Source organism: Sinohyriopsis cumingii, chromosome 1 (genome assembly GCF_028554795.1).
Source record: "Sinohyriopsis cumingii isolate HCF-2022 chromosome 1, ASM2855479v2, whole genome shotgun sequence".
NCBI lineage: Eukaryota > Metazoa > Mollusca > Bivalvia > Unionida > Unionidae > Sinohyriopsis > Sinohyriopsis cumingii.
This window is the reverse complement of record NC_142961.1, coordinates 113,062,659-113,079,220: the sequence shown is the minus strand read 5'-3', so window position 1 is coordinate 113,079,220 and position 16,562 is coordinate 113,062,659. Positions and strand designations below refer to the sequence as shown.

Below are 16,562 nucleotides of genomic sequence, written 5' to 3'. Positions count from 1 at the left end.
GAACACTGATGAAATCTTATCAATAATAAAACACATGGATGTATTCAAAGTCGAATTATGGGGAGGCGAGGGAGTACTTATGGGTCAGGGTTCGTAGTATATTTCAAAGTTCTTATGTTTTGAGCATGGTTACTGAATTTAGGTTCATGCGAAAACCTACTCAATTGTTAATGATGATGCTATTGCTTTTAAAGTATCCTATTGATGGCATTCAATTGTATTTCCCTGGATGACATGGGACTGCTCATATTCAAATCGATTGGAATAATAATATATTGACACACCTTCTCCTTGGACTTTTGGGACAGGTTATATTAATAATTTTATTGACTGCTTTTCACACGAGCAAACCATTTGCTCAAATAAACAAATGAAGAGAAAGATTAATATTTTATTGATGGCAGCATATATAAAAGGAATGTGCATTCTAATTCAAAGTTGTGTATACATTTAGCTTACAGAAACATATCAATTAAACAAAATGAGAGTTCACTTCAAGTATTTCATCTTCCTGACATTTGTCTTCACTACCATCTTTTTAGAAGGGACGGCCTTAGAAAGTTACTTCTGTGAAAGCGATAAGTGTACAAATTTAGACAACCGGGTATGTACCAAAAATATGCTATGGACAGTTACTCAGATCCGAAAATCACAGTGCTTCTTGAAATGTTTAAGTCAAGAATGCCAGGCTGTATTCTACAATGATATAACTCAGACATGTCAGGGTCATTCCTCAGTCTTGACCGGCCAAGATGATTGCCGTGATGAGGAGGGAAGCAAGTACTATCAAAAATGCACAGGTGAGATATAGTTCGAGTATGTATAGTTCGAGTATGTATGTATGTATGTATGTATGTATGTATGTATGTATGTATGTATGTATGTATGTATGTATGTATGTATGTATGCATGCATGCATGCATGCATGCATGCATGCATGCATGTATGTATGTATGTATGTATGTATGTATGTATGTATGTGGGGGGTGCGTGGCCTGGGCCTGACGTCCCGCTTGCCAAAGGAAAGTGAAGCGTCTCTCATAGCCTCTCCTTCCCAGGTGTAGTGATCGCCGCAGGACCACTGTCTCGCTCTGCGGGGCAGGAGGTTACTTGCATATGGCCTCTCCTACACTATTGTGTCCACAGCAGCACCTTCACGCGGTGCCCCCTGTTTTTAACAGAGCCTGCTGTGTGGCGCGACCGAGTACCCGGCGGTATAACTGGGTGGGCAGACTGGGCTCATTAGCCTTGGCAGGCAACCAGTCTAAGAGAAGGGAAACTCTGACCCCAAACCCGGGCAGATGAAGCTCGTTAGCCTTGTCAGGCAGTTCATCTAGGAGAAGGAAACTCTGATTCAAAACCAACCAAGTCCCATCCACTGGATTATGGCTCCACTGCCTTGTGGATATCTTCGGGAGAAGGAAAGGCTATGGGAGTAAACCCAGACAGAAAATCAGGAGTGGAGCCCCTAAGGCGGCTGGGGGTCGACTACGACCTCCTTCCGGCAGCTCCTGCATCCAAACTGGTGCCAAATGACATGCTCAGCATTCCTTTGGACCCCACCAGCAAGAACGAGAGGGGGATCCTGACGTCTGGGCAGCCCAGGATCTCCATACTCCACGCCCAGGCTTGCGCCCTGGAGAGGACACTCCAGTCTCGCTACTGAGTGAGGAAAGAACACGGAAGCTGACAGTTTACGGGTTATAAGTCCCACCCGATTGGCGTAGGGAAGGGGCGCCACGGGTCAGCTTTGACGGTCGGAGGCATCATCGTGTCCCACTGGCCAACTATCGCCCGCCTCAAGCCGGGCAGCCCCCGGTCAATAAGGTGTTGACCCGCCATCGTCTGCCTGCTCCAGTGGGTGTCTGGAGCTCAGTGTGTTGTTCAGCATGACAAGCAGACGGTAATTCCACACCAGACAAAAGAAACAAGAAACCAATAAAGAAGACTCCAGCTCTTCGATTTGCAAGCTGGAATGTGCGCACCATGTGTACAGGCATCTCCGACGACCTCAGAAAAGTGGACGACACCAGAAAGACGGCCATCATCGATAGAGAACTCACCAGACTAAATATCAGCATAGCTGCCCTCCAGGAAACCAGGCTCGCCTCTAGTGGCTCCCTCAGAGAGGAAAACTACACCTTCTTCGAGAACCTGAGGAGCCCCGTCAGCACGGAGTGGGCTTTGCCATCAAGAACAATCTCCTGGCCTCGGTTGAACCTCCCACAGGGGGCACTGAGCGTCTCTTGTCCATCCGCCTCACCACTACTTCAGGTCCTGTCAACATCATCAGTGTCTACGCCCCAACCCTCACGTCATCAGAAGACGTGAAGGATCAGTTCTATGGGCAGCTGGACGAACAGATCAAAGGATGCCCCAAAAATGAACCACTATTCCTCCTCGGCGACTTTAATGCCAGAGTAGGTGCGGACCAGGAGTCCTGGCCTACCTGCCTCGGATATCATGGCACTGGAAAGACCAACGAAAACGGCCAGAGACTGCTGGAGCTATGCACCTACCATGGCCTGTGCATCACAAACACCTTCTTCAAGTGTAAGCCGCAACACAAAGTGTCATGGAAACACCCCAGATCTCATCACTGGCACCAACTCGACTTGGTCATCACCAGGCGCTCTGCCCTTAACAGCGTCCTCTCCACCAGAACCTACCACAGTGCAGACTGTGACTCCGACCATGCCCTTGTGAGCAGCAGAGTGCGACTACAGCCACACGCGCTACACCGCTCAAAACCAAAAGGACGTCCTCGCATAAACACTGCACAGATGTCAGTCCCTGCCAAGGTGGAGGAGTATGTGTCTGCCCTGAACAAGGCTCTCCAGGACCTGCCTGAGTATGACGCTACAGCCAAGTGGAACGCCATGAAGGGTGCCATCTACAGTACAGCTATGTCAACGTTTGGCAAGAAGGAACGACCCAGCCAGGACTGGTTCAATGCACACCTATCAAGGATGGAACCACAAATCGAGGAGAAACGAAAAGCCTTCATAGCTTACAAAAAATGCCCTAATGAACAGACGCTTGCTGCTCTCAGAAGTGCCCGAAGTAACACCCAACGCATTGCTAGACAGTGTGCGAACGAGTACTGGCAACAACTGTGTGAAGGAATCCAGCGCAGTGCCGGATCCGGACACATCCAAGGCATGTACAGTGGCATCAAGAAGGCTGTAGGCCCTACAGTGAAAGGGGTCGCTCCCCTGAAATCCCTGACGGGAGAGAAGATCACAGACCGTGGGCAACAGATGGCCAGATGGGTGGAGCACTACTCAGAACTATACTCCCGAGAAACGTCGGTCACTGATGCAGCCCTCAGCAGCATAAAGAATCTGCCCACCATGGAAGAGCTCGACAAAGTGGCAACCTTAGAGGAGCTCAGCAAAGCAATCGACTGCCTTCCAAACGACAAAGCACCAGGTAGTGACAGCATCCCGCCCGAAGCTATCAAACGTGGAAAATCAGCATTGATTAAACCACTGCACGACCTACTTTGCCGCTGCTGGGAGGAAGGAGTAGTCCCCCAAGACATGCGTGATGCCACAATTGTGACCCTTTACAAAAACAAGGGCGACCGCAGTGACTGTAATAATTACAGAGGGATCTCGCTCTTGAGTATTGTTGGTAAAGTGTATGCCCGCATCATACTCAACAGGCTGCAGTTGCTGGCAGACCGTGTGTACCCGGAATCACAGTGCGGCTTCAGAGAAGGCAAGTCGACGACAGACATGATCTTCTCCCTACGACAACTCCAAGAGAAGAGCAGAGAGCAAGGTCAACCACTCTACATGATGTTCATCGACCTCACCAAGGCCTTTGACTTGGTCAGCAGGAAGGGCCTTTTTGAACTTCTGAGTAAGATCGGTTGCCCCCCAAAACTCCTCAGCATGATAATCTCTTTCCATGCAGATATGAAGGGAACAGTCCTGTATGATGGATCATCCTCAACTTCCTTCCCAATTAACAGTGGTGTGAAGCAGGGCTGCGTGCTGGCACCAACACTTCTTGGGATCTTCTTCTCCCTGCTCCTGTCCTACGCCTTCGACACGTCCACGGATGGCATATATCTACACACCAGGTCTGATGGGAGGCTGTTCAACCTGGCACGACTGCGCTCAAAGACCAAAGTGAGAGCTGTGCTCATCAGGGAGATGCTTTTTGCAGATGACGCAGCTCTTGTGGCCCACACCGAGGAAGCCCTCCAGAGACTGGGAGACCGTTTTGCTGTTGCCTGCACGCAGTTTGGTCTCACAATCAGCTTGGAAAAAACAAATGTCAGCGTGCAAGATACCACCATTGCCCCTTCAATCAAAATCAGCGGTGTCATCCTGGAAGCAGTCAACAACTTTACCTACCTAGGGTCAACCATCAGCAACACTCTCTCGATTGATATGGAGCTGGACAGAAGGCTTGGAAAGGCAAACACCATCATGGCTCGATTAACAAAGAGGGTTTGGGAAAACAACGCGCTGACAGAGCACACCAAGGTCCGAGTCTACCAGGCCTGCGTTCTCAGCACCCTTCTATATGGAAGTGAGACGTGGAGTACCTACATGAGGCAAGAACGCCGGCTCAACTCCTTCCATATACGGTGCCTAAAACGCATCCTGAAAATCAGCTGGCAAGACCGTGTTCCACACAGCGAGATCCTGCAGCGTGCAAGTACCCCAGCATGTACTCCCTGCTAATTAAACGCCGCCTTCGATGGCTGGGTCACGTCCGACGCATGGAGGATGGAAGGCTGCCAAAGGACATCTTATATGGACAGCTGGCCACTGGCATGAGAAGAGTCGGACGCCCCTCACTCCGTTTCAAAGATGTGTGCAAGAGGGACATGAAGGCATGCAACATTTCACCCGATGGCTGGGAAGAGCTGGCTGAGGACCGAGGCACCTGGAGACTGATGGTAAACAATGGCATATCAGTCGCTGATGCGAGGAGAGGCCAGTTGGCGGCAGATAAACGTAAGAGAAAGAAGAACGCAACAACAACCACAGTAACGCAGACTTCCCAGTATGTCTGCACCAACTGCAGTAGGGACTGTCACTCACGTATAGGCCTGCACAGCCACAGCAGACGTTGCCAACAGAGACAGACAACACCCCAAGGGCGCTATTCGCATGGTCTTTCGAGACCGAGTCGCCAATGATGATGTATGTATGTATGTATGTATGTATGTATGTATGTATGTATGTATGTATGTATGCATGCATGCAGGCATGCATGCATTCATGTATGTATGTATGTCTGCATGCATGTATGTATGTATGTATGTATGTATGTGTGTCTGCGTGCGTGCGTGCGTGTGTGTGTGTGTACCGACGTACGTATGTATTCATTAATGCTTGACGATATGTGGAGGCATGTGCGAATTTACATATTAAAATTACATGTATTACAAAATATCAAAAGTTCTATCGTTAGTTTACATTCACCATTATACAACTACCGATAGAGAAGAAATTTCCCATATGCCGATCTAAATATTCATATTAGATATTCAGATCATACTTTCATAGGCTTTATGACAGATTAAATGTCATTGATACGATTCATCAAATTCATAAGATCTCATTTGAATCCTACCAGGTATGATTAGGTTATATCTGGACGGATTTTGTCAGATAGATGAATAGAATATATTTTATTTTATGTGATAATTTTAATACAATATTATTCAAGAACTTGGTTGTGAAATTTATCTTACTTTGCGATCTATATCCCCAAACCGTACTTAGCATCAAAGTCAAAAGCCAAATCCTAAATGCAGTGAACACGTTCTTCTAGGATTACAACGGTTTTTATCCCACACGAAGAAATTTACGTTATATAATTTATAACGTAATTATGTCGGTGGTGTCAGCAGTGTTGTTGCGCAAAGCAGGCCGATGGACAAGTGCAGTCTGATTCAAGGATGGTTCTCAGCTGCATAACAAGTATCTACGAATAATGCATCATATACGTCATCACCTTTATAATGCTCATTCTATATGACATATCATTCATGAGTGTTGAGATGTTGTAGGTAAAGAGTTGGTTGCCTTAAGGTGACGAGCAAGGTTTTCCAATTGGCTATTGATGATACATATAACCCTGCATACCAAGCAGTCCGTGTAAAGGTCGTTAAGTTGCTGATACTTAATGTCATTCTCTCATTGATTCTTATAAATTACACTTTATGGTTTAGGTCTTTTCCTGCTTTACAAAAATAGCTGAATGTCACTGGTGATATTTAATGGACTAATAGATACGCGGGAAATGGAACACGTCATGTTTCGTGATATTTAATGGACTAATAGATACGCGGGAAATGGAACGCGTCATGTTGCGTTTGTTTCTGTTAAAGATGAAGAGTTACATTTTAATTCTGGTTTGATTCGTTGCGTTTAGTTGAAAAATAAGAGTAGAATGTGTGGTACCTGTTTGAATATATTGCATTAATATTTTCAATGAAAAAACACAAAACTTATTATTTTAATCAGGAGATTTCAATAAATATTTGCAGCATAATTAAACGTCTACGCACAATGTATCAAGTTTAACAGAAGCAAGAAGAGATACATACAAACGGATGGCTAATGGCATTAAATATTGGAGGAGGGTACTGGTCTAATTTGTAGAACACTTTTCCCAATTGAAAATGGAAGTGGGTCATCAATGATTAAAAATATAAATAAATACAGATGCATTTTAAAAATGTATGTTTTTGAATCCTAAATTTTCAGTATTCCGTTAGGATGATTCATTTCCATCCAAGTTCCCATCTTTCGTGCAATCGGAAAGCACAGCGGTGACATTGATTAACTTTGGTTTACATTTATGTCAAAAAGGAAAAGTGGATGAGATTGATTTAGTTTCAAAGAGAGATCTTGAGCCTGTTGTTAAGGTATTTATATCAACAATTTTTTAATCATTTTGTTGTGGACAAATTGGAATCTAAATATTTGTGTTAGATGCACTAACCCCGGAGTTATTATTTCATCTTGAATCATTATCATCTTATTTTTGACAGGCAAGCGGCCACAGAACTGTAAAGAAATTCTCTGTTCAGGACAAAATACTACAGGAATTTACACCATATATCCCGCTGATGATTCAAATGGCGTGAGTGTTCGATGTGATATGGACACAGACGGCGGGGGTTGGACAGTATTCCAACGCAGAGTGGACGGGTCAGTTGATTTCTATCGTCCATGGGCTGATTACAAATCTGGCTTTGGAAATGCAGACACAGAATACTGGCTTGGTCTTGATAACATACATAAACTGACTTCCCAAGGAAACGTGAAACTTCGTGTTGACCTTATTACCCCAACACCTCTAGAACGATCCGCGTATGCCAAGTACTCTTCTTTCCAAGTAGGTGACGAAAATAGTAGCTATTTACTCACCATTACTGGATACTCTGGAGATGCTGGAAACTCAATGTATTATCAAAATGGCATGAAGTTTACAACCAAGGACAGAGACAATGATCTTAGGGTAGGATCTGATTGTGCTATTGACTTCTTTGGCGGCTGGTGGTATAACGACTGTCATGCGTGTAACTTAAATGGCATTTATGGGTCTGTAACGTATGGGGTAGGACTTAATTGGGTTGGACTTTCCGGACTTAATGTTTCCATGACGTTCGTGGAAATGAAGCTAAAGTAGATTTAAGTGTGCACAAATAAACTGTACTAGATTCTGCAGTTTATATATATATATATATATATATATATATATATATATATATATATATATATATATATATTGGTTAAATGAAAGAAAATGACCGAGTGCTTGTCAAGTTTCATTTTGATTCCCATAAATTACTTCTAAATAATTTCAAAGGATGTACAAAATTGACGTATTATAGTGCATCTTCGGTCATCATTGAACTATAGGTGATTGGGTGTATCTTGATAACGAATAACTGTTGTGACATTTCCTCATTAACCTTATGTATCGCGAGAGGTAACAGGCATTTAAATTTAATTTTAAATGGAGAAAATATGTCATGATATTTATAATATGATTTTCATAGGACGCTGAATGAATTTCACATCGTGACAAACGTCTCAATTGAATGCTGCCCTCACATTTGTCGACCGCAAAAACGTTACCAGTAAGTGCAGTGTATCATTTTCGGCTGACCAGTTATAGGCCAGTATTCCATTCAGCGCTCTGCACATGCAAACCACTTAGGGGTACAATCATGCCCTCATAATATACTAGGGAGTGGAACTTTTCTCTAATTTTCTCGGCACAGTGTAATCAACAATACGTTGCAAGTGTCGTGAAAACTATTCAACCAAAACACCTTTTTCCTTAATGTAAGATTTTGATTTTGTACATTAATGTACGAACAAATAGTATCATGTAGAATTAGAATTATATATGTATTTACTGCGATCATCATTTTGTTTTCCTTCATGTCTTTGGCAAAATGCACGATAGTGTTAAGAGTAGTTCAACACTCGTTCTGCAATGTGATGTTTACAGTTTGTTTTAAGCACATAATCTCACTCTGATAAACGTGATCTCTAGAGATTCTGTACATCAGCAATTAGTCGTAACATGTTTCATTAGTACACCTAAACAAAAATATTATTAAGAGTATTATCATGCAAATCGGAGCATAGTAAAAGAATTATCACACAAATAGCAGCATGGCCCGAGAAGGGAAGGTTTGAAATGGTTGAATCTGTAGCAGTAAGGTAGATTTGATACATTTTAAATTATATAAAAATATCCACCACAATACTCAGATGGAATTAAATAGTTAACACCGACGTTTATACATTGTTGAGAGAGTAGCTAGGTCTAAAGGGGAGCTGAGTTTGTAGAGAAACAATCATTGTTGGGTCAACTATTTTCGACCACAAGAAAGAGATGTTAATGCATTTTCCTGAAATATGCACGTTCAACTATCCACACAATTTTATACAGTATTTAAAATGAAATGGGGCCCCGAGTGGCCGAGTGGTCTAAAGCGCTCTCCGTTACGGATCACTGCCATCTCACCTCTGTCTGCGTGGGTTCGAGTCTAGGATTAAGCCAATGTGGGTATGTGAGAAAGCTTGCCAGTAGTTCTTTCCGGGGTTTTCCCGGGTTCGTCCTCCACCAATACTACCATATCATATGCTAAAATATGACTTTTTAATATGAGACTTAATTTCTAGAATTGTCTCACACAAATAATACTTGGTGGTCATACGGTTTAAGTAAAAACACAAATACCACTTTTTATTGCATTTTATCGATAATTTTGAATTAATATACCTTAAAGTGCACTCCATACACAGGCTAGCTTAAGACATAATTCAATATATAAAATCGTAATGAATTCTCAGAAATCATAATGGTTGGCTGACATATATGCTATCTGGTGCCAATGAAATCTGAGTAAATTGTCTTGCAGTTTTTTTTGAAAATGATTCAATAAGATTATTCTTGATGAAAAATAATGGCTTCATATTAGCGCAGCTCCAATGTTTGTATCCTTTAATCCATGAAACAACGTTCAAAATGTCCTTATTAGAATTTTATGCAAAGTAGCAAGCCTCAACAAATGTTTATTTTCTAAAGCTTATAACTTTTGTATTGAGAACTAAACATAGCTTATATAGTACATATTTTATTTTTTAGACAGTTTTGTTATTGTTTTCTGTGCTTTTCATTTACAATTATTAGTTTCAAATGAATTATTGATCCCACTAATAATAAATATAGGATTTAAAGTGCAAAGATACAAACACACATAAATGAACTGACAATAGACAAATGTGATGCCTGTTGAATGCCACGGTCATAGTTAACTGAAGGCGATGCTTTGAACCAGATGTCAGTCAGTATAGAATTTAAACATCTTACCTGAGTTCAGTACAACAAGCAGAAGACATATTTTTTTTTAAAATATGCGTCTTGAATCTTCGTCAAAGAGAAATTTTTCTTTATAAAGTCAGCCATTTATTACGGTTATATGGTCTTAAACTAAGTAATAGAAAATATCGAAAATCAACAAGTTTTGTAAAATTCACCAAAAATTAATTTCTTTAGAATAAAAAGTTAAATTTTTCAAATAACTTATTGTATTGTGAATTAAATCACGAATATTCCAAAAAGTTCTGTCACCAGTCATAATGAAATTCTACTGATGCTCCAAAGAAGATTCAGCGTTAGATGTGTTGGTGTTACTGTAGTCTTGAATATACTAATGTATGTACCAGTATCCTGAAGTGTGATGATGTGCTAGCAGCTTTTCAATTAATTGCATTAATAAAATCCAAGACGTCATTGTCTGAATTCATTATAAATCCAAATTAGTGTTGATGTCTAAGAATTATATTTAAGAGAATTGTTTTGTATTTCCAGTGAATAAATAATTTGAATAAATAAATTCCGGCCCATATCAAATACTAAACACAGCAAACGAATGATTCTGCATCAGTGTTTTACAGCACGATTGAATACTTTCTAGATAAAAAAGATTATTGAGACCTGTACTTGAACTAAGTCACGATAAGCAATTTCTTGTAAATACAATGACTTAAAAGGATTTTTCATTCTAAAACAGTCGAGATTGTTTACAAGATAAAATCTATCACAAACTTTTTATTAAGGAAAGTCGTGAACAATGGGTAGGCTAGGAATTTGTATGCGGAATACTGATAACATATACCCAGCCCCAAATAAATATGTTTACTTCTACTGATAAAGATCCTCATATTTAACACACACAGTTGTAAAAATATTAGCTATGAATTATTTGTTTAGAAACTACACACAACATCAGTATATATGTCAGTAGCAACTTGAACTTTATTTTGAACAAGGTCAAGACCAAACTACAAGTATCCATGGCACATAAGGAATTAATTAAATCCAACAAATAATGCAAATGAAATAGACATAAAACAATAAAAATGCAAAGCAAATGCATGTTCTGCAATAACAATAGTTAAGACTGTGTTTAAACAAAAGATGCAAAAAAGAAACTGATTAATGAATATAATACAGTATATATGACTAACATACAAAAAACCGTGGAGTCTCTTACGTATGTGAGCTAGGAAGAAATAAATAAGGCACGCCGATAAATAAACAAAACTTTATCATATGGCTAACATACAAGACGTGGATCAATCTGGTGTGTACCCAAGAAATGGAGCTATACAAGACTGATCAATGAGTGACGAAAAAGATATGCAATATGAAATGAGTAACTACCCATTGTGGTGATAGGCACTGAAGTTCTAATATAACTATATCCAGGACCAGATGCTCTACCTACCAAGGTGCACATTTGTTCCAAGAATATATGACTCAAGTAAAGATCTACAGATCTTAATTTATTTCCCATATCTAGACTGTATATATATATATATATATATATATATATATATATATATATATATATATATATATATACCAATATGGCCAGTGAAGTAAAAGGGTATGGAAACATTTGCAACATATCGTCTGATTGCAAAACAAGTGGGGACAAATTACAACCCATTTATTACGTGTTTAACTTGAAAAGAATTCGGACTTTAAATAAGAAATAAAAAATTATTACAAAAATACTTAAAGATTTATCTGGAAATTTAGACGGGCACAGATCCTATGACAATGATGATCAAGATTTGCATTAACTTTGAAATGACGTTTAACCGGATTGTAAGAAAATCGTCTTTCAGAAAATTCAGTTCGGTTCTGTCAAGGTACCGATAGGCTTGATGATAAAACTTGTGCAGCAAAGGCCTGTCAATATATGATGCAAATGAACATTTATTACGCATTTTACATGGCAAATTTGCACAAGACACATCCGAAATACAAGATGAATGTTTGACAGGATTGAATATTGGACATTTTACGTTGATAAATGCAAATCACTCAGAGGAAAGTTATAAACAGATTTGGCTGACTGGGTTATGAGCAAACACAGCTTTATAAATGAATAACCTTGATAGAGTGATGTTTTTTTTCTAATGCAAAATATGCGTTAAAAGCAACAAGTAATCATGTAGATAGTATATCATATTACAATTTGGATATATAAATTTCATGTGTCTGGGGAAAATATTCACTTCATAAGGGAAAGTAGAAAATATATTAAAAAAATTGACAACAGATTTAACATGTCAGTATATATGCTTTAATCCAGGAAAGGAAAGACATTGAACCAGATAGAATAACTGAGATTAAGAAAGCCAGGCACATTGACAAATTCAGCTAAAGTGATGCTCTACAATTGAAATCTGGTAGTACTTGTATTGCAAGGTAACAAGAAAACTGGGTTGGGGTCCGATTATAATGAACACTTTTGATGGTGACAAAAATACAATGTTTATTTATGAATGATTCAATGGAAAAGATTATGTTCAGTTTGTGCGTGTACTAGATCCAAATGTTGGACAATTAACATAATATGCACGAACCTGATAATGTAATGTAATGTAGGAAAAGAACTTTAAATAGCACAGACATTTACGATTCAAAGTGATTTCACACAATGAAATCAAATGATTCACGTAGACGTCGACAATTTTCACACAAATAACAATAATGATATAGTTCAATGAAATATGACATGCTTTTGCTCAAATAGTAAAATGTTGCATTTCACATAAATAGTGAAATGTATGAAATATAATATGCTTTACTCAAATAGTAAAATGTATGAGTTTTCACTCACATAGTGAAATATGATATGAAACATTGGAACAGATATCTTGCGGAGTCAAACACTAATCCGAAAAGTCTTCTCTGCTCCAACGCTCTGTCGAATGGTTGAGGAGCCACAAAGACAATACCCCCCCCCTTAGAAAACAAAAGTGTCAACACTTTTAGAAAATCACGGAATGTGAATAAAAACAATTATTGAAACATTAATTTTCGAATAATGAAAGAAATTGGTATGGTATTTACACCCTGCGTAAAAAAATCAGCACCCACATTTTCCGATCCTCGAATCGCCTCGATTCGGAAACTATACGGCTGTAAAGATAAACGCCCAACGCATCAGTCTTGCGTTGGCGACTTTTGCTTTGTTCAAGTAAAAGAGCGGCTCATGGTCCATTTGTAGGATAAATTCTCTTCTGGAAAGATATGTGTGGAATTTCCCTATCCCCTATACTAAGGATAATCACTCCCTTTCAATCACGGAGTAGATTTGTTCCCGACGGAGCAATTTCCTACTTACAGCAGCATACAGGGTGATTTAAAACCAAGCAATTGGTCATCCCGAACGACCAAACTAGTACACCCTGTGTCTAGTAAAACGGTGACTTCCTGTCCATTGAAGGTACCATTGGCCGTCGGTACCCTTGCCTCGGGAAAACACATGTGCCGATCGAATGGATAGCATCGCGACCAGTCACTGCACTAACCCCCGGCTCGTGTTCTGTATCCAAGTTCCTATGCTGGCATACAGCATGTTTTCCGCCTACAATGCCTTCAATTGCAACCGCGACTCTCTGGAGTAAACCCTATTGCTTAGGACAATCGGGGGAAATATGACAACAATCTTTGCAAGTGGAACATTGCTTGCCCTTGTGATTTCACTTGTTATCCTTACCAAATTTTTCACGGACCCTATGTTTTTTCTTTTTAGCCTGATTCCCACCTTTATTGTCTCGTGAGATGACATTCTGAGAACCTCCCCGAGCTTCAGCGAATAAATCTGCCTGTGTGACCATGTCATATATTCGTAAAGGACTTTTCCCTCAAGAAAAGTTATGTCTTTACCATAATTTGTCAATTGCTGGTCTTGAAGCAAGAAATCGATAAGACCCTCAAATGTCTTAACGACTTTATCACATTCCACCCATCATTGCAAATAATTGCTGGTCCTACTGACGAACTGGGTGAATGTCTCGCCTCTCTCGGGCTTGCTATACTTAACATTCTAGCGAAACCCTTGCTCGGTTAGCTTGTAGCTCTTCAGAAGTACCTTCTTCAATGCGAGGTAGTTTAACTAATCGACCGCTGATAAACAGAATATACATCAAATGATTTACCCTTTAGCAACCCGCTAAGATTGAACAAGCAATCTTCTTTTTCCACTTCTGGACAGTGGCGTACATTTCAAATCTGTTTAGATAGCTATCCATGTTATCCTTGTGGCCTTCAAATGGGGTCAAGTTTGGACCTCGCAGTTTAGAATCATGTTTCCCTCTCCCTTATAGCATGCAATAGCTCAGAATTTCTTTTATACTCTTTTTCTTTATTTCTATCTTCTAGCTCCAAAACTTCAATCCTTACTTTTTTTTCCTTTCTAATTTCCTATCCTCGACTTCTTTTAGTAGCTATATCTTCTCTCTCTCTGTTTGCTTTTCTAACTGTATCTTCTCCTTCTCTGCTTGCTTGTCTAACTCTATCTTCTCCCTCGCTGCTTCCCATTCCCATCCTTTCCTTTCTTTTTCGGCCTGTTTTTCTAACTCTGGCTTCTCCTTCGCGGCCTCCCTTCTTTCCCGCTCTACTTGTCGCTCTATTTCTAATTTCTTCCTGAATATTTCCCTCTCCTTTAACCTCTGATACCAATCCCAAGCCTGTTTTTTTTCTTCCTAAACTAATCTTCTAAGGAACTCCCCCTCGTAACCAAACTGTTTCCACAATTCCACAAATGTTTTCAGGGATGTCATTTTTACAAATCTGACATGAGGACCAACCTAAAGTACACTACTATGCAAATATATGCAATCATTAAATTTTTCAAAAAATCAAACCGTGTTTTCCTTCTCAGAAGACAACAAAAATATATGAACTGTGTACTACAGAAAACTAAACTTAATAAAGTAATGTTAGATGATTTTGTCAAAGTTTTGTCAGGAACGTCACAGTCTGAAACACACAAGAGTACATACAAGACTAATGAAGAAGATAGCTTTAGTGCTCGGTTTAATCCGATCCCACTTCTGACACCACTGTAACAAGATAACCGGGTTGGGTTCTGATTATAATGAAGAACACTTTTGATGGTGACAAAAATATAAAGTTCATTTATGAATGGTTCAGTGGAAAAGACTATGTTCAATTCTTGCGCATACAAGATCCAAATATTGGACAATTAACATAATATGCAAGAACCTGATAATGTAGTGTAATTTAAGGCTTTATATGACATAAAACAATTTAGTAAAATATATTTTTGGATTTCTCTTCTGTATTAATGTTTATTCCTTGTTATGACCAGTTTGATTTATTTATAGCTCTATGCATGTATAGATGGATGGATAGACGGATAGATCGGCTAGAATAATCAGGATGGTGAGGCTATTATCCGTATATCTGTTTCATGATGGGAATTGTTGAATAGGGACGTATAATTCTGGAGGATTAGGAATTATGACGTAAATTCTCAACTCCTGGATAAGGACCATTACGTTGTGTAACGTATACCAGGCACATAGTTGTGAACCATATTTAATTTTCTTTGTAGCACATGGTTATTTGAACCATATTTAATTAACTTTGTGGCATATGATTGTTTGAACCATACTTAACTTTCATTATCATATGGTTGTTTAAACCGTACTTATTTTTCATTTGTATCAAATGGTTGTGTGAACCACTATTTTTTATTTTGTGCATCATACAATTCTTGAATCATACTCGTATTTATTCGTTTATATCGTATGATTCTGTAAATCATATTATTTTCATTGTGCACATTGTGGATATGAGGACCATACTCGTATTCTTGTTATACATATGTGGATCTGTAACATGTTCAGTATAATAGTAGTATATTATATGTAGTGGTTGGTCTGCGAGTCAATTTGCATATGTATTGTAGTGAACAAATATTTATTTATTTTTTGTTTCATAAACTTTAATACCCTCGCATTGTGTTGCGTTATTACTCAGTCCATGCATCCATTCGGTTTCAGTCCTTTTCCACATATCTTGCGGAGTCTAACACTTCTTAGCCCCAATGCTCTGTCGAATGGTTGAGGAGCCACCACGGACGGTCTGCCCCTCCTGGTCTGCCAAAAGATCCGTAAAATCTCTTGTTCTTTGTTGCCCATTGGTCCAGAAACCTTGGTTCTTCACAACATGATGAACTTTATCTTCTTCCGGGGGAACGTCACCCTCAACAGCAGCACACTGGGTATAACACAACCCAAATTAGCACCACGGCTAAACACCTACAGTAGGGTGCACATACGTAGATGCAGCATAACTATCACTCCGTCCCTCCTTCACTCCTTCAGCACTACACTCAGCATTCACCAGTCATTGGCCATCAATCAATCAATCGCCAATTAGTTAACTGAAAATATAATATCCGAACCCGTGTACTTCAAATGACACGGTCATGTATAACGGCACGTAATGACGTTATGTACTGTAATTATAGTAGTTATTTTATACAAATTATATTATCGGGACTACTGTACAAGGTGATAGCCAGGTTCAGAAGTGAACCTATGTCTGACAAGAATCTCATACTACTTAAAGTAACATCTTCTCTTCCATAATTAATACCTTATTATTGCGAATATAATCGTTCCGTTAAATTACATACAGGTAAACTAGGAAACATACTATAACATTGCATT

General features: G+C 39.5%; 1 pseudogene; it reads left to right on the top strand.

The window, feature by feature from the left end:
- The first annotated feature begins 481 nt into the window (after nucleotides 1-481).
- Nucleotides 482-7,665, top strand: LOC149807640 (fibrinogen-like protein A pseudogene; annotated as a pseudogene).
- Nucleotides 7,666-16,562: the final 8,897 nt, after the last annotated feature.